The 19,410-nt window shown below is 43.0% G+C and overlaps 1 pseudogene across 1 annotated transcript; it reads right to left on the minus strand.

The window, feature by feature from the left end:
* Positions 1-14,272: 14,272 nt before the first annotated feature.
* On the minus strand, positions 14,273-17,807 carry LOC127914925 (tubulin alpha chain-like; annotated as a pseudogene). The gene is made up of 4 exons (XR_008089433.1): positions 17,659-17,807; positions 15,890-16,112; positions 15,638-15,786; positions 14,273-15,407 (listed from the first exon to the last, which is right to left on the minus strand). The product of XR_008089433.1 is annotated as a tubulin alpha chain-like (transcript).
* Positions 17,808-19,410: the final 1,603 nt, after the last annotated feature.

The raw sequence follows: 19,410 nt of genomic DNA on the forward strand, positions 1-19,410 counted from the left end.
GCGGGAGACACTGTTGGTATGAAAAGAAACAAGCCCCTCCTCCTCCTACACAGACAGAGGCTGACTGGGTTCACTTTCTCTACGCAGAGAAGAATTATGGGTATTGAGCTGTGAGACAGTCAGCTTCCTGGCAGCGAAGACTAATGTGTGTTGAACTATGAGATAGCATTTCCTGGACTGAGATAGTTGCTTAGAAATATCTGGTAAAAAAAATATATATATATATATATATATATATACACATATTGTATGTGTGTGGATGTTTTCACACCACTCAAATCCTTTTTGTAATTTGACACTGTGGCACTTTTACGGGAGGTACTACATAGGGTGGGGTCTGTGAAGATTTCGACACAGCCTGCCTGTCAAACACAGTGTGCATTGACTGTTTCAACAGCCGAAAAATACAGTCCACGTTAAAACTGAATAACAGTTCTCTTTCTCAAAATTGCCAAAATAAATTGTATAGCAGACAGGGTTTTAGAAAAGCAGCTTCTTATGTAAACAAGAAGATGCTGGTGGCTTCCTGATATGATAACCAAATCATAACCAAATAATTTTTTTGTGGTTAAAACCTCAAAATGGTAATAGTCAGGGATCGGTTTAATTTATTGAAGATAAAAAAAAAAACATTGTTGACAGATAACAATTGGTCTACTGTTCTGTCATATCTGAGGCTGTGGTAGAACGGGGTGATACAGACAACACTAGTCACTCCCTGCTCTAGCTGTCATGAAGTCAGAGACAGCTGGATGGTATGGAGAGGCTACACAAGGGGGAGGGGTGAGGGGAGAGAAGGGGTGAGGGGAGAGGAGAGAGGTGAGGGTGGTGTAGGGGAGAGAAGAGGGATGGTGCAGGGGACAGGGATGGTGGAGGGGAGGGGAGAGGAGAGGAGGAGAGGAGAGGAGAGGAGAGGGAGAGAGAGGAGAGGAGAGGAGAGGAGAGGAGAGGAGAGGAGAGGAGGATGTAGGTGATGGATGTAGATGGTGGATGTAGATGATGGATGTAGATGATGGATGGATGGATGTGGCTGATGGATGTGGCTGATGGATGTAGATGGTGGATGTGGCTGATGGATGTAGATGGTGGATGTAGATGGTGGATGTAGATGATGGATGTAGATGATGGATGTGGCTGATGGATGTGGCTGATGGATGTGGCTGATGGATGTAGATGGTGGATGTGGCTGATGGATGTAGATGGTGGATGTAGGTGGTGGATGTAGGTGATGGATGTCGATGATGGATGTGGCTGATGGATGTAGATGATGGATGTGGCTGATGGATGTAGATGGTGGATGTGGCTGATGGATGTAGATGGTGGATGTAGATGGTGATGTAGATGATGGATGTAGGGTGTAGATGATGGACGTAGCTGATGGATGTAGGATGTAGATGATGGGTGTAGATGATGGATGTAGATGGTGGATGTAGATGATGGATGTAGATGATGGGGTAGGATGTAGATTATGGATGAGGAATGTAGGATGTAGTTGATGGATGTAGTTGATGGATGTAGGATGTAGATGGTGGATGTAGTTGATGGATGTAGGATGTAGACGATGGATGTAGGTGATGGATGTAGATGGTGGATGTAGGATGTAGGTGATGGATGTAGATGATGGATGTAGATGATGGGGGTAGGATGTAGATTATGGATGAGGAATGTAGGATGTAGTTGATGGATGTAGTTGATGGATGTAGGATGTAGTTGATGGATGTAGGATGTAGATGATGGATGTAGGTGATGGATGTAGATGGTGGATGTAGGATGTGGTGGTGATAGATGTAGGTGATGGATGTAGATGGTGGATGTAGATGGTGGATGTAGCTGATGGATGTAGGTGATGGATGAGATGGGGGGTAGGATGTAGATGATGGATGAGGAATGTAGGATGTAGTTGATGGATGTAGGATGTAGATGGTGGATGTAGTTGATGGATGCAGATGATGGATGTAGGTGATGGATGTAGCTGATGGATGTAGGATGCAGTTGATGGATATAGATGATGGATGTAGATGATGGATGATGGATGTAGCTGATGGATGTAGATGATGGATGTAGGGTGTAGATTATGGATGTAGATGGTGGATGTAGATGGTGGGGGTAGGATGTAGATGATGGATGTAGTTGATGGATGTAGGATGTAGATGGTGGATGTAGATGGTGGATGAAGATGATGGATGATGGATGTAGATGATGAATGTAGGATGTAGATGATGGATGTAGATGATGGATGTAAATGATGGATGTAGATGATGGATGTAGATGGTGAATGTAGATGATGGATGTAGATGATGGATGTAGATGATGGATGTAGCTGATGGATGTAGATGATGGATGTAGATGATGGATGTAGGATGTAGATAATAGATGTAGATAATGGATGTAGACGGTGGATGTAGTTGATGGATGTAGATAATGGATGTAGATGAAGATGATGGATGTAAATGATGGATGTAGGTGATGGATGTAGATGATGGATGTAAATGATGGATGTAGGTGATGGATGTAGATGATGGATGTAGTTGATGGATGTAGGATTTAGATAATGGATGTAGATGGTGGATGTAGTTGATGGATGTAGATAATGGATGTAGATGGTGGATGTAGATGGTGGATGTAAATGATGGATGTAGGTGATGGATGTAGGATGTAGGATGTAGATAATGGATGTTGTTGGTGGATGTAGATAATGGATGTAGTTGATGGATGTAGAATGTAGATAATGGATGTAGATGATAGATGTAGATGGTGGATGTAGATGATGGATGTAGTTGGTGGATGTAGGATGTAGATGATGAGGGTAGGATGTAGTTGATGGATGTAGAATGTAGGATGTAGATGATGTATGTAGTTGATGGATGTAGGATGGAGATGGTGGATGGAGATGATGGGGGTAGGATGTAGATGATGGATGTAGCTGATGGATGTAGGATGTAGATGGTGGATGAAGATGATGGATGTAGATAGTGGATGTAGGATGTAGTTGATGGATGTAGATGATGGCTGTAGGATGTAGTTGATGGATGTAGATGTAGGATGTAGATGATGGATGAGGAATGTAGGGATGTAGTTGATGGATGTAGATAATGGATGTAGTTGATGGATAAAGGTGATGTATGTAGATGGTAGATGTAGATGATGGAGGTAGGATGTAGATGATGGATGAGGAATGTAGGATGTAGTTGATGGATGTAGTTGATGATGTAGGATGTAGATGATGGATGAGGAATGTAGGATGTAGTTGATGGATGTAGTTGATGGATGTAGGATGTAGATGGTGGATGTAGTTGATGGATGTAGATGGTGGATGTAGATAATGGATGTAGCTGATGGATGTAGGTGATGGATGTAGGATGTAGATGGTGATGAAGTTGATGGATGTAGATGGTGGATGTAGACAATGGATGTAGCTGATGGATGTAGGTGATGGATGTAGGATGTTGATGATGGATGAGGAATGTAGGATGTAGTTGATGGATGTAGTTGATGGATGTAGGATGTAGATGGTGGATGTAGTTGATGGATGTAGATGGTGGATGTAGATAATGGATGTAGATGATGGATGTAGCTGATGGAGGTAGGATGTAGCAGATGGATGTAGATGGTGGATGTAGGTGATGGATGTAGATGATGGAGGTAGGATGTAGATGACGGATGTAGATAGTTGATGTACATGATGGATGTAGATGGTGATGTAGATAATGGATGTAAATGATGGATATAGGTGGTGGATGTAGTTGGTGGGGATGTAGATGATGGATGTAGATGGTGGATGTAGATGATGGGGGAAGGATGTAGATGATGGATGAGGAATGTAGGATGTAGTTGATGGATGTAGTTGATGGATGTAGGATGAGGATGGTGGATGTAGCTGATGGATGTAGATAATGGATGTAGATGATGGATGTAGATGATGGATGTAGATGATGGATGTAGCTGATGGAGATAGGATGTAGATGATGGATGAGGAATGTAGGATGTAGTTGATGGATGTAGTTGATGGATGTAGGATGTAGATGGTGGATGTAGATGATGGATGTAGATAATGGATGTAGCTGATGGATGTAGATGATGGATGTAGATGATGGAGGTAGCTGATGGAGGTAGGATGTAGATGATGGATGAGGAATGTAGGATGTAGTTGATGGATGTAGGATGTAGATGGTGGATGTAGATGATGGATGTAGATGATGGATATAGATGATGGATGTAGAATGTAGGATGTAGTTGATGGATGTAGATTGTGGATGTAGATGATGGGGGTAGGATGTAGGATGTAGATTATGGATGTAGTTGATGGATGTAGGATGTAGATGGTGGATGTAGATGATGGATGTAGTGATGATGTAGATAATGGATGTAGATGATGGATGTAGATGATGGATGTAGATGGTGGATGTAGCTGATGGATGTGGATGTCGTTGGTGGATGCACTCTGCTAACCCTGATGTCCTTGCCGTGTCTGAATCCTGGCTCAGGAAGGCCACCAAAAATTCAGAGATTTCCATACCCAACTATAACATCTTCCGTAAAGATAGAACTGCCAAAGGGGGCGGAGTCGCAGTCTACTGCAGAGATAGCCTGCAAAGTAATGTCATACTTTCCAGGTCCATACCCAAACAGTTTGAACTACTAATTTTAAAATTACTCTCTCCAGAAACAAGTCTCTCACTGTTGCCGCTGCTACCGACCCCGTCAGCTCCCAGCTGTGCCCTGGACACCATTTGTGAATTGATCGCCCCCATCTAGCTTCAGAGTTTGTTCTGTTAGGTGACCTAAACTGGGATATGCTTAACACCCCGGCAGTCCTACAATCTAAGCTAGATGCCCTCAATCTCACTCAAATCATCAAGGAACCCACCAGGTACAACCCTAACTCTGTAAACAAGGGCACCCTCATAGACGTCATCCTGACCAACTGGCCCTCCAAATATACCTCCGCTGTCTTCAACCAGGATCTCAGCGATCACTGCCTCATCGCCTGTATCCGCCACGGAGCCGCAGTCAAACGACCACCCTCATCACTGTCAAAAGCTCCCTAAAACACTTCTGTGAGCAGGCCTTTCTAATTGACCTGGCCCGTGTATCCTGGAAGGACATTGACCTCATCCCGTCAGTTGAGGATGCCTGGTCATTCTTTAAAAGTAACTTCCTCACCATTTTGGATAAGCATGCTCCGTTCAAAAATGCAGAACCAAGAACAGATACAGCCCTTGGTTCACTCCAGACCTGACTGCCTCGACCAGCACAAAACATCCTGTGGCGGACTGCAATAGCATCGAATAGCCCCGTGATATGCAACTGTTCAGGGAAGTCAGGAACCAATACACGCAGTCAGTCAGGAAAGCTAAGGCCAGCTTCTTCAGGCAGAAGTTTGCATCCTGTAGCTCCAACTCCAAAAAGTTCTGGGACACTGTGAAGTCCATGGAGAACAAGAGCACCTCCTCCTCCCAGCTGCCCACTGCACTGAGGCTAGGAAACACGGTCTCCACCGATAAATCCATGATTATCGAAAACTTCAATAAGCACTTCTCAACGGCTGGCCATGCCTTCCGCCTGGCTACTCCAACCTCGCCAACAGCTCCGCCCCGTAGTTCCTCACCCAAGCCTCTCCAGGTTCCCCTTTACCCAAATCCAGATAGCAGATGTTCTGAAAGAGCTGCAAAACCTGGACCCGTACAAATCAGCTGGGCTTGACAATCTGGACCCGCTATTTCTGAAACTATCTGCCGCCATTGTCGCAACCCCTATTACCAGCCTGTTCAACCTCTCTTTCATATCGTCTGAGATCCCCAAGATTGAAAGCTGCCGCAGTCATCCCCCTTTCAAAGGGGAGACACCCTGGACCTAAACTGCTATAGACCTATATCCATCCTGCCCTGCCTATCTAAGGTCTTCGAAAGCCAAGTCAACAAACAGGTCACTGACCATCTCGAATCCCACCGTACCTTCTCCGCTGTGCAATCTGGTTTCCGAGCCGGTCACGGGTGCACCTCAGCCACACTCAAGGTACTAAATGATATCATAACCGCCATCGATAAAAGACAGTACTGTGCAGCCGTCTTCATCGACCTCGCTAGGCTTTCGACTCTGTCAATCACCAAATTCTTATCGGCAGACTCAACAGCCTCGGTTTTTCGGATGACTGCCTTGCCTGGTTCACCAATTACTTTGCAGACAGAGTTCAGTGTGTCAAATCAGAGGGCATGCTGTCCGGTCCTCTGGCAGTCTCTATGGGGGTGCCACAGGGTTCACCCTCGGGCCGACTCTTTCTCTGTATATATCAATGATGTTGCTCTTGCTGCGGGCGATTCCCTGATCCACCTCTACGCAGACGACACCATTCTATATACTTTCGGCCCGTCATTGGACACTGTGCTATCAAACCTCCAAACGAGCTTCAATGCCATACAGCACTCCTTCCGTGGCCTCCAACTGCTCTTAAACGCGAGTAAAACCAAATGCATGCTTTTCAACCGATCGCTGCCTGCACCCGCATGCCCGACTAGCATCACCACCCTGGATGGTTCCAACCTTGAATATGTGGACATCTATAAGTACCTAGGTGTCTGGCAAGACTGCAAACTCTCCTTCCAGACTCACATCAAACATCTCCAATCAAAAATCAAATCCAGAGTCGGCTTATTCCGCAACAAAGCCTCCTTCACTCACGCTGCCAAGCTTACCCTAGTAAAACTGACTATCCTACCGATCCTCGATTTCGCGATGTCATCTACAAAATGGCTTCCAACACTCTACTCAGCAAACTGGATGCAGTCTATCACAGTGCCATCCGTTTTGTCACTAAAGCACCTTATACCACCCACCACTGCGACTTGTATGCTCTAGTCGGCTGGCCCTCACTACATATTCGTCGCCAGACCCACTGGGCTCCAGGTCATCTACAAGTCCATGCTAGGTAAAGCCCGCCTTATCTCAGTTCACTGGTCACGATGGCAACACCCATCCGCAGCACGCGCTCCAGCAGGTGTATCTCACTGATCAACCCTAAAGCCAACACCTCATTTGTCGCCTTCGTTCCAGTACTCTGCTGCCTGTGACTGGAACGAATTGCAAAAATCGCTGAAGTTGAGACTTTTATCTCCCTCTCCAACTTCAAACATCAGCTATCCGAGCAGCTAACCGATCGCTGCAGCTGTACATAGTCTATAGGTAAATAGCTCACCCTTTTCACCTACCTCATTCCCATACTGTTTTTATACTGTTTTTATTTATTTACTTTTCTGCTCTTTTGCACACCAATATCTCTACCTGTACATGCCCATCTGATCATTTATCACTCCAGTGTTAATCTGCAAAATTGTATTATTCGCCTACCTCCTCATGCCTTTTGCACACATTGTATATAGACTGCCCATTTTTTTCTACTGTGTTATTGACTGTGTTATTGACTTGCTAATTGTTTACTCCATGTGTAACTCTGTTCACACTGCTATGCTTTATCTTGGCCAGGTCGCAGTTGCAAATGAGAACTTGTTCTCAACTAGCCTACCTGGTTAAATAAAGGTGAAATAAAAATAAAAATGTAGTTGATGGATGTAGGATGAGGATGGTGGATGTAGATGATGGATGTAGATAATGGATGTAGATGATGGATGTAGATGATGGATGTAGATGATGGATGTAGCTGATGGAGGTAGGATGTAGATGATGGATGAGGAATGTAGGATGTAGTTGATGGATGTAGTTGATGGATGTAGGATGTAGATGGTGGATGTAGATGATGGATGTAGATAATGGGTGTAGATGATGGATGTAGATGATGGATGTAGATGATGGAGGTAGCTGATGGAGGTAGGATGTAGATGATGGATGAGGAATGTAGGATGTAGTTGATGGATGTAGGATGTAGATGGTGGATGTAGATGATGGATGTAGATGATGGATGTAGATGATGGATGTAGAATGTAGGATGTAGTTGATGGATGTAGATTGTGGATGTAGATGATGGGGGTAGGATGTAGGATGTAGATTATGGATGTAGTTGATGGATGTAGGATGTAGATGGTGGATGTAGATGATGGATGTAGTGATGATGTAGATAATGGATGTAGATGATGGATGTAGATGATGGATGTAGATGGTGGATGTAGCTGATGGATGTGGATGTCGTTGGTGGATGTAGTTGATGGATGTAGGATGAGGATGGTGGATGTAGATGATGGATGTAGATAATGGATGTAGATGATGGATGTAGATGATGGATGTAGATGATGGATGTAGCTGATGGAGGTAGGATGTAGATGATGGATGAGGAATGTAGGATGTAGTTGATGGATGTAGTTGATGGATGTAGGATGTAGATGGTGGATGTAGATGATGGATGTAGATAATGGATGTAGATGATGGATGTAGATGATGGATGTAGATGATGGAGGTAGCTGATGGAGATAGGATGTAGATGATGGATGAGGAATGTAGGATGTAGTTGATGGATGTAGGATGTAGATGGTGGATGTAGATGATGGATGTAGATGATGGATATAGATGATGGATGTAGAATGTAGGATGTAGTTGATGGATGTAGATTGTGGATGTAGATGATGGGGGTAGGATGTAGGATGTAGATTATGGATGTAGTTGATGGATGTAGGATGTAGATGGTGGATGTAGATGATGGATGTAGTGATGATGTAGATAATGGATGTAGATGATGGATGTAGATTATGGATGTAGATGGTGGATGTAGATTATGGATGTGGATGTCGTTGGTGGATGTAGGTAGTTGATGTACATGATGGATGTAGATGATGGATGTAGATAATGGATGTAAATGATGGATATAGGTGGTGGATGTAGATGGTGGGGATGTAGATGATTGATGTAGGTGATGGATGTAGATGATGGGGGTAGGATGTAGATGATGGATGAGGAATGTAGGATGTAGTTGATGGATGTAGATGGTGGATGTAGATGATGGATGTAGATTGTAGGATGTAGTTGATGGATGTAGTTGATGGATGTAGATGATGGATGGAGATGATGGGGTAGGATGTAGATGATGGATGTAGATAGTTGATGTAGATGATGATGTAGGATGTAGATGGTGGATGTAGATGATGGATGTAGATAATGGATGTAGGATGTAGATGATGATGTAGGGATGTAGATGGTGGATGTAGATGATGGATGTAGATAATGGATGTAGGATGTAGATGATGGATGTAGTTGATGGATGTAGATGGTGGATGTAGATGGTGGATGTAGTTGATGGATGTAGGATGTAGATGATGATGTAGGATGTAGTTGATGGATGTAGATGATGAATAGAGATGATGGATGTAGGATGTAGTTGATGAATGATGGATGTAGATGATGGATGTAGGTGATGGATGTAGGATGTAGTTGATGGATGTAGGATGTAGATGATTGATGTAGATGATGGATGTAGATGATGATTGTAGATGATGGATGTAGGATGTAGTTGATGGATGTAGGATGTAGATGATGAATGTAGATGATGAATGTAGATGATGGATGTAGGATGATGGATGTAGGATGTAGTTGATGGATGTAGGATGTAGTTGATGGATGTAGGATGTAGATGATTGATGTAGATGGTGGATGTAGGATGATGGATGTAGATGATGGATTTAGATGATGGATGTAGAATGTAGGATGTAGTTATTGAATGTAGATGATGGATGTAGGATGTAGATGATGGATGTAGATGATGGATGTAGGATGATGGATGTAGATGATGGATTTAGATGATGGATGTAGAATGTAGGATGTAGTTGATGAATGTAGATGATGGATGTAGGATGATGGATGTAGGATGTAGTTGATGGATGTAGGATGTAGTTGATGGATGTAGGATGTAGATGATGAATGTAGAGCAGTTCTGCATGGAAGAGTGGGCCAAAATGTGACTTGAGAGACTCATCAACAACTACAGGAAGCGTTTGGTTGGAGTCGTTGCAGCTAAAGGTGGCACAACCAGTTATTGCGTGTCAAGGGGCAATTACTTCTTCACGCAGGGGCATTAGGTGTTGAAAAAATGTAATTGTTGTGATATTTGTTCACTCAGTCCCGTATTATCCAATACCTAATATGAGATCATCATTTCTCATTGTAGTTGATGGATGTAGGATGTAGATGATGATGTAGGATGTAGTTGATGAATGATGGATGTAGATGATGGATGTAGGTGATGGATGTAGATGGTGGATGTAGATGGTGGATGTAGTTGATGGATGTAGGATGTAGATGATGATGTAGGATGTAGATGATGGATGTAGATGGTGGATGTAGATGATGGATGTAGGATGATGGATGTAGGATGTAGATGATGATGTAGATTTTGATGGATGTAGATGATGAATGTAGATGATGGATGTAGGATGATGGATGTAGGATGTAGATGATGATGTAGGATGTAGTTGATGGATGTAGGATGTAGTTGATGGATGTAGGATGTAGTTGATGGATGTAGATGATGAATAGAGATGATGGATGTAGGATGTAGTTGATGGATGTAGGATGTAGATGATGAATGTAGATGATGAATGTAGATGATGGATGTAGGATGATGGATGATGTAGATGATGATGTAGGATGTTGATGGATGCATGATGAATAGAGATGATGGATGTAGGATGTAGTTGATGGATGTAGGATGTAGATGATGAATGTAGATGATGGATGTAGGATGATGGATGTAGGATGTAGATGATGATGTAGGATGTAGTTGATGGATGTAGATGATGAATAGAGATGATGGATGTAGGATGGTTGATGAATGATGGATGTAGATGATGGATGTAGGTGATGGATGTAGGATGTAGTTGATGGATGTAGGATGTAGATGATTGATGTAGATGGTGGATGTAGGATGATGGATGTAGGATGATGGATGAGATGATGGATGTAGATGATGGATGTAGATGATGGATGTAGGATGATGGATGTAGATGATGGATGTAGATGATGGATGTAGGATGATGGATGTAGATGATGGATGATCTCATATTAGGTATTGGATATACGAGACGGTTGAGCTAACGTGATTAGCACAACGTTGTAAGTGACATGAACATTTCCCAGGACATAGACATGTATTATATTAAAACAGAAAGCTTAAACTCTTGTTAATCTAACTGCACTGTCCAATTAACAGTAGCTATTACAGTAAAAAAAAAAACAAATGGAAATAATGTACTTACATTCAGTAATCTTGCTGTGATTTGTCATCCTGAGGGTCCCAGAGATCAAATGTAGCATAGTTTTGTTTGATAAAATTCATTTTTATATTCAAATGTAGGAACTGGGTTCTACAGTTTGAACCCCTGCTGTGTCTGGTCATCCCATCAAAATGTGTGAAGGTTAGTGTATTTTCTGAAGGGAAGCTAATTATCCATAATTTAGGACATTCCTGGGAGTGTGTAAACTTACATTTTTCCTTACCATATCATTTTTATATGTTCTCTATAGTTATGTACTTAAAAATGTATCAATTGACCAATTCAGCACATTTGTGCAGACTTGAGACAACATTTTGAACAGTAATGCAATGGTTAAATTGGATCAGTGTAAAACTTGCACATACGCTACTGCCATCTAGTGGCCAAAATGTCTATCGCGCCTAGACTACATGATGATATAATGGCCTTTCTCTTGCATTTCAAAGATGATAGAACAAAAGCATTTTGGAAAATAAATGTTTTTTTCTTCTTTGTATTATCTTTTACCAGATCTATTGTGTTATATTCTCCTACATTAATTTCACATTTCCACAAGCTTCAAAGTGTTTCCTTTCAAATGGCATCACGAATATGCATATCCTTGCTTCTGGTCCTGAGCTACAGGCAGTTAGATTTGGGTATGTCATTTTAGGCTAAAATTGAGAAAAAAAGGGTCCGATCCTTAAGACGTTTTACTGAATGACAACGGAGGCAATATGGAATTTCATTAAATTGTTTGGGGTAGCCTCGTCTCCGAGGAAGGAGCTGCTAGAGCTGAAGCTGCTAGAAGGTCTGTAACTCATGGAGCTGCTAGAAGGTCTGTAACTCATAGAGCTGCTAGAAGGTCTGTAACTCATGGAGCTGCTAGAAGGTCTGAAAATCATAGAGCTGCTAGAATGTCTGTAACTCATGGAGCTGCTAGAAGGTCTGAAAATCATGGAGCTGCTAGAAGGTCTGTAACTCATGGAGCTGCTAGAAGGTCTGAAACTCATAGAGCTGCTAGGTCTGTAACTCATGGAGCTGCTAGAAGGTCTGTAACTCATGGAGCTGCTAGAAGGTCTGTAACTCATGGAGCTGCTAGAAGGTCTGAAACTCATAGAGCTGCTAGGTCTGTAACTCATGGAGCTGCTAGAAGGTCTGTAACTCATGGATCTGCTAGAAGGTCTGTAACTCATGGAGCTGCTAGAAGGTCTGAAACTCATAGAGCTGCTAGGTCTGTAACTCATGGAGCTGCTAGAAGGTCCGTAACTCATTGGTTTGAGACCCCCAAAAATTTACCAAAAATCTACTAAATGGCATTGTTTATTGCTCTTCATTGAAACAAATATATGACAAAAATTCTATAAAAATATATCTACAAAAAACATTGAAAAAATAAATTGCAGACCAACTGCAGTAGCCACAGGTTGGTGAAAACCACTGGGTTGGTGTTAGGCACATAGACATTCTATACACCACTGATGAGAAAGAAGCCAGGATGAAATGAAACAGGACAGGTGTCAGTTATAGAGATTGTCCCATTGTGGCGTGTGAGAGCGTGGGCAGAGCCACTTAGCGGAGCCATATTGGTGATTCACCACCACCTGCAGTGATGCAGAGTCTTGAACCAAAACTTTGAAGACAATGCTCTGATCATTGATTGCTCATACACACCACAAAGCATCCCCACCCAGCTGACTACTAGGTGGAAGCCTTTAACCAAATCAAATTTATTTATATAGCCCTTCATACATCAGCTGATATCTCAAAGTGCTGTACAGAAACCCAGCCTAAAACCCCAAACAGCAAGCAATGCAGGTGTAGAAGCACGGTGGCTAGGAAAACTCCCGAGAAAGGCCAAAACCTAGGAAGAAACCTAGAGAGGAACCAGGCTATGTGGGGTGGCCAGCGATATCTATGCTAAAACAGGTTAATTCCAAGCAGAGATCTCTAGACATCTCTATGGCGTCAGTCCTTGAACATTTCACATTCCGCATCACTACTTCCAGTATTTATGCTGCAATAGTTTGTGTTGGGGAAGGCTAGTGTCAGTCTTGTCTAGAGTATTTCTCCTGTCTTATCTGGGTGTCCTGTGAATTTAAGTACGCCCCTGCAATTCTCTCTCCCTCCCGGAGGACTTGAGCCCTGGGACCTACCTACCTGGTGACTCCTTGCTGTCCCCAGTCCTGAGCCCTAGGACCATGCTTCAGGACTACCTGGCATGGTGACTCCTTGCTGTCCCCAGTCCACCTGGTCGTGCTGCTGCTCCAGTTTCATCTGTTCTGCCTGCAGCTATGGAACCCTGACCTGTTCACCGGACGTGCTACCAGACCTGCTGTTTTCAACTCTAGAGACAGGAGTGGAAGAGATACTCTGAATGATCGGCTATGAAAAGCCAACTGACATTTACTCCTGAGGTGCTGACCTGTTGCTCCCTCTACAACCACTGCTGGTCATCTATGAACATCTTGGCTACGGTGTTATAATCCACCCGGCACAGCCAGAAGAGGTTCCTCGAGGTTCCTGCCTTTTTAGGAAGTTTTTCCTAGCCCCATGCTTCTAGAGCTGAATTGCTTGCCGTTTTAGGCTGTGTTTCTGTATAAGCACTTTATAAATACACTAGCATACTGTGCCACCTCCTGATTAGATGAACACTAGAGCTGCAACATGTCACTGTGTATGTGATGTTTGCTAGGTGGAAATGGTCAGAGCAAATAGCCCAGTCAAACCAGTGAGTACAGGGTGGAGGCAGAGTATTTCAAACCACGTCGCTGCTAGAGGTTCCCACTCAAGGGAGGTTCAGCCCAATATAGTTGCAATCAGCATTCATGGTGAAGTTCAGCAGAAACGTTGGGTTGAATATCAAAAATATCCAGACACCCCGCCCCAAAAAAATATCAAGTTTAATGAGTCCTCAAGATGATAAAATATGATTGTGATATTTTTTTTTTACCTGTGCAACTTCAGTAGGTTAAGAGCGTATTAATATTAACAGCAGTAGACAGTGGTCTCTGCAAAAGCCCCCCAAAGACTCATTTGACATTCTATCTTCCATCTAGACAAGACACGTGACATTTATAGAGTTGGTTTATGATGCGTTTATTGAGAACCCTGACACAACATGACGAGGTGTAACAGAGACTGTTACCATGACAGTGGGGAATGTGTTGATGTCACGTTAAGTGTAGGACTCCAACGGTGTTGGAATGTAGGGTGGCAAACACCTAGTTTGTTTAACCCTTTAATATTCCTCTCCCTCCTCATCCTCTTCTCCCACGCTGTCAGTGCCCACCTCTTCATAGTCCTTCTCCAGGGCTGCCATGTCCTCTCTGGCCTCAGAGAACTCTCCTCCTCCATGCCCTCACCAACGTACCAGTGCACAAAGGCTCTCTTGGCATACATCAGGTCAAACTTGTGGTCCAGACGGGCCCAGGCCTCAGCGATGGCTGTGGTGTTACTCAGCATGCACACGGCCCTCTGGACCTTGGCCAGGTCTCCTCCAGGAACCACCGTTGGGGGCTGGTAGTTGATACCCACCTTGAACCCAGTGGGACACCAGTCCACAAACTGGATACTCCTCTTGGTCTTGATGGCAGCGATGGCAGAGTTGACATCTTTGGGAACAACGTCACCACGGTACAGGAGACAGCAGGCCATGTATTTGCCGTGACGAGGGTCACACTTCACCATCTGATTGGCTGGCTCGAAGCAGGCGTTGGTGATGTCAGCGACTGACAGCTGCTCGTGATAGGCCTTCTCAGCAGAGATGACCGGGGCATAGGTGGCCAGAGGGAAGTGGATACGGGGGTAGGGCACCAAGTTGGTCTGGAACTCTGTCAGATCAACATTCAGGGCTCCATCGAATCGCAGGGAGGCAGTGATGGATGAGACGATCTGACCAATGAGCCTGTTGAGGTTGGTGTACGAGGGACGCTCAATATCGAGGTTCCTGCGGCAGATGTCATAGATGGCCTCATTGTCCACCATGAAGGCACAGTCGGAGTGCTCCAGGGTGGTGTGAGTGGTCAGGATGGAGTTGTAGGGCTCCACCACAGCCGTGGACACCTGGGGAGCTGGGTAAACGGCGAACTCAAGCTTAGACTTCTTTCCGTAGTCCACAGACAGACGTTCCATCAGCAGGGAGGTGAAACCAGAACCGGTGCCTCCTCCGAAGCTGTGGAAGATGAGGAACCCCTGGAGACCTGTACACTGGTCAGCCTGCATGGAGAAATGAAGTTACACCAGTAAGAATACAATGGAGAACATGTTTGCCCAGTTTTACCCAGAAACACAAAACGTTTTTTGGCTTATTCCTGTGAAATAACCCTTTATCTTCTAGGTAGAACCACCCAAAAACACCTTTAGCTTTGTTCCATAGAACATCCTTGAAGGAAAAAGGTTACCTGTAGAAACCTAACTAGAACCCCCATTTCAGAATGACGACTCACCAGTTTGCGTGTCCTGTCCAGCACGATGTCAATGATCTCCTTGCCGATAGTGTAGTGACCGCGGGCGTAGTTGTTGGCAGCATCTTCCTTACCCGTAATGAGCTGCTCAGGGTGGAACAGCTGGCGATAGATACCAGTCCTCACCTCATCTGAAAGACAAAAAGGTAGAGTCAGAATATTTCGGGACAGAATATTAAAATCAACTCAGTCAAAAGACTGAGCCAATGGACTTCCTGTAGTTTCTCATCTTACCAATGACAGTGGGCTCCAGATCAACGAAGATGGCACGGGGGACATGCTTTCCAGCTCCGGTCTCACTGAAGAAGGTGTTGAAGGAGTCGTCTCCACCTCCACGAGTCTTGTCACTGGGCATCTGTCCGTCCGGCTGGATCCCATGCTCCAGGCAGTACAGCTCCCAACAGGCATTACCCATCTGGACTCCGGCTTGGCCCACATGCATGGAGATACACTCACGCTGAAAGAGAGGAGGTACAAGAGATCGACCACATGGAAACTTTAATCAAGTCACGCCTAGGCAAATGTTCAGCTTTAAAGCCGTTTCATAGAATATTAAAGCGTAAACTAACATGATCGTTTTTTTACTACTAAAAGACAACCTTTCTCCATTTCCCTTTTATTGTCTATTACAGTAATATAATGTCCTAACGTAACTTTGTGAATTTTGAAGCATCTACAGTTGGTAATAAATAATAATTCTCCTAAGCCAGTGTTAAAACACCAAACACAAGGTCTGAGGTTATTCCAAAACCCCATTCGTTCCCCCTTAGGGGTGGTTGAACGAAGCAGAAGGATCTCGTTTACATTTTAGGACTTCCACGCTGGCGAGCGCGGTGTAGGCCGTCAGTGTAGATAAGAATTTATTCTTAACTGACTTACCTAGTTAAATACATGTGATTTTATTCAAAGTCATTGGCTCTATCCAAAGGGATCAAAAACACAATGTATCAAGAGTCAATTGTGACTGACTGATCTACAAATAAAAGTATTTATTTATGATGAAAGTTAATTTGTAGATCAGTCAGCCATCGTTTTGATGCTCTCAAACACAGCCATTGGCGAGGCTATCCTCTAGGTCACCATCTTTTCGGTATACGACACTCATACTGTAAGTTCTTGCAAATCCTCTGCCATTTGTGGGTTTTTTTTTAATGACCCTGTATCTTTAAGAGCAGAGAGGATCGGAGACGAAAAGGCGTGCCTTGTTCCTGTGCCCCACCCCCTTCCTCCCCCTCCCTCCAACCAGCTGCAGTGGAACAGCGACAGATCTCACAGAAAATGGCCACCATCCTAAACCGCTTCTTTGCGTCATGTCATCCTCCTCTTTGAAATGCCGATTTTTTTTCCTTTTTCAAAAAAAAAAATACATTTTTTGTAATATAATTTTTAAAAATCTGCAATTCGTGTTTTTGTCCTGAAGTGGTGTTTTAAAAAAATGCATTTAAACAATGGACAGTCTATGATCAAGTAGAACAATGACCCACATTGGATGTACAGCTATTGATTCTTTCAAACAAATACATTTACATTTTTTTATTTAACCTAAATAATTGTAAATCACATGCATCCTTAATTAGCTGTATACATAACACTCTAACATCGACATATGAAGAACAGGCAACGCAGAGAATCCGCTGATAATGAGAGTTAAGGGCGGGAATCAAAGCCAATTGCGCATTAGATTACATTCTCAGGATGGGTGAACTTGGTACGCTATTTATTACTGCAGTCATTTTTACTAAAACAGTACGTTCTAAATACTTTATAGAATGATGAGTACACTGTGACGTTGTCATTGCCTAGTTAAATAAAAGGTTACAATTAATTACAAAATGAATAAGTAGTAGGCGAAACTAATTTCAGGCATGTGCCACCTCCATGGTCTTTATATAACAGAATCCATCGTCCAAATGCTTTTCAACTTTATCTAATCCTACCATTTTCGTTTGAATACCATGTGAAATAAATACATAAATGACTTTATAATCTGCGTCATCACTCACCATTTTGTCTAGTTTTCTTTTCCTTCACAGGCTGACGTCGAGGATTCAGAAGAGAAGGCAGAACTGTCGGAGAAAGGAAGAGGTGGGGTTTTTATATGCCTGGAAAGCAGACGGACAGGCAGTAAATTAGTAAGTCCCTCCTCCTTCAGGAAGCTACATCAGAGTCTGGTTGGCTGGGGACACGGTTGGTGGGTCGTTCTTGAATTGCTGTTGCCTGGAGAGAAATAGTAATGGCGTCTTTTTGTAGGCATTAACTCCGACATGGATGAAAATGAATTACGTTTTTGTAGGGATTTCGTTTGATAAAGGCCGAACATGGGTTATGTGGTAAACACAGATATAGGAGATTTTATACGTTTTGTTCTATGAGATTATCTTCATTAGCTAACTTCACTCCCTTTTTGTGCATTTTGAAGCATTTATGTAATTTTTTTTTTTTTTAACACAAAGCACATAAAGATTTCATAATTCATAAGTCATCTTAACTGACTGATATTATCTCATAAAACAAAACATATAAGATCTCCTAAACCTGTGTTAACCTCAGACCTCATTTCTATTCCAAAACCCTATTCATGTTTCTGATAGGGATGGCTGAACAAACTAAAATGGTATTTAAGGAAAATAAATTACTCCATTTTTTAATTACATTTTAGCAGACACTGTTATACAGAGAAACTTGCCGTAGTGAGTACATTTAAATTTAATACATTTAATACTGATCCCTTGTGGGAAATTAACCCACAACCTTTTATTTATTGTTATTTAACCAGGTAGGCTAGTTGAGAACACCTTTATTTAACCAGGTAGGCCAGTTGAGAACACCTTTATTTAACCAGGTAGGCTAGTTGAGAACACCTTTATTTAACCAGGTAGGCAAGTTGAGAACACCTTTATTTAACCAGGTAGGCAAGTTGAGAACACCTTTATTTAACCAGGTAGGCCAGTTGAGAACACCTTTATTTAACCAGGTAGGCTAGTTGAGAACACCTTTATTTAACCAGGTAGGCTAGTTGAGAACACCTTTATTTAACCAGGTAGGCAAGTTGAGAACACCTTTATTTAACCAGGGAGGCCAGTTGAGAACACCTTTATTTAACCAGGTAGGCCAGTTGAGAACACCTTTATTTAACCAGGTAGGCAAGTTGAGAACACCTTTATTTAACCAGGGAGGCCAGTTGAGAACACCTTTATTTAACCAGGTAGGCCAGTTGAGAACACCTTTATTTAACCAGGTAGGCTAGTTGAGAACACCTTTATTTAACCAGGGAGGCCAGTTGAGAACACCTTTATTTCACCAGGTAGGCTAGTTGAGAACACCTTTATTTAACCAGGGAGGCCAGTTGAGAACACCTTTATTTCACCAGGTAGGCTAGTTGAGAACACCTTTATTTAACCAGGTAGGCTAGTTGAGAACAAGTTCTCATTTACAACTGCGACCTGGCCAAGATAAAGCAAAGCAGTTCGACACATACAACGACACAGAGTTACACATGGAGTAAAACAAACATACAGTCAATAATACAGTACAAACGAGTCTATATACGATGTGAGCAAATGAGGTGAGATAAGGGAGGTAAAGGCAAAAAAAAGGCCATGGTGGCAAAGTAAATACAATATAGCAAGTAAAACACTGGAATGGTAGATTTGCAATGGAAGAATGTGCAAAGTAGAGATAGAAATAATGGGTGAATAAATAACCTTGGTGGTACATGCCCTACCAACTAAGCCACAATGGGCACATCTTACTGG

This window comes from Oncorhynchus keta, chromosome 34 (genome assembly GCF_023373465.1).
Source record: "Oncorhynchus keta strain PuntledgeMale-10-30-2019 chromosome 34, Oket_V2, whole genome shotgun sequence".
Lineage (NCBI taxonomy): Eukaryota > Metazoa > Chordata > Actinopteri > Salmoniformes > Salmonidae > Oncorhynchus > Oncorhynchus keta.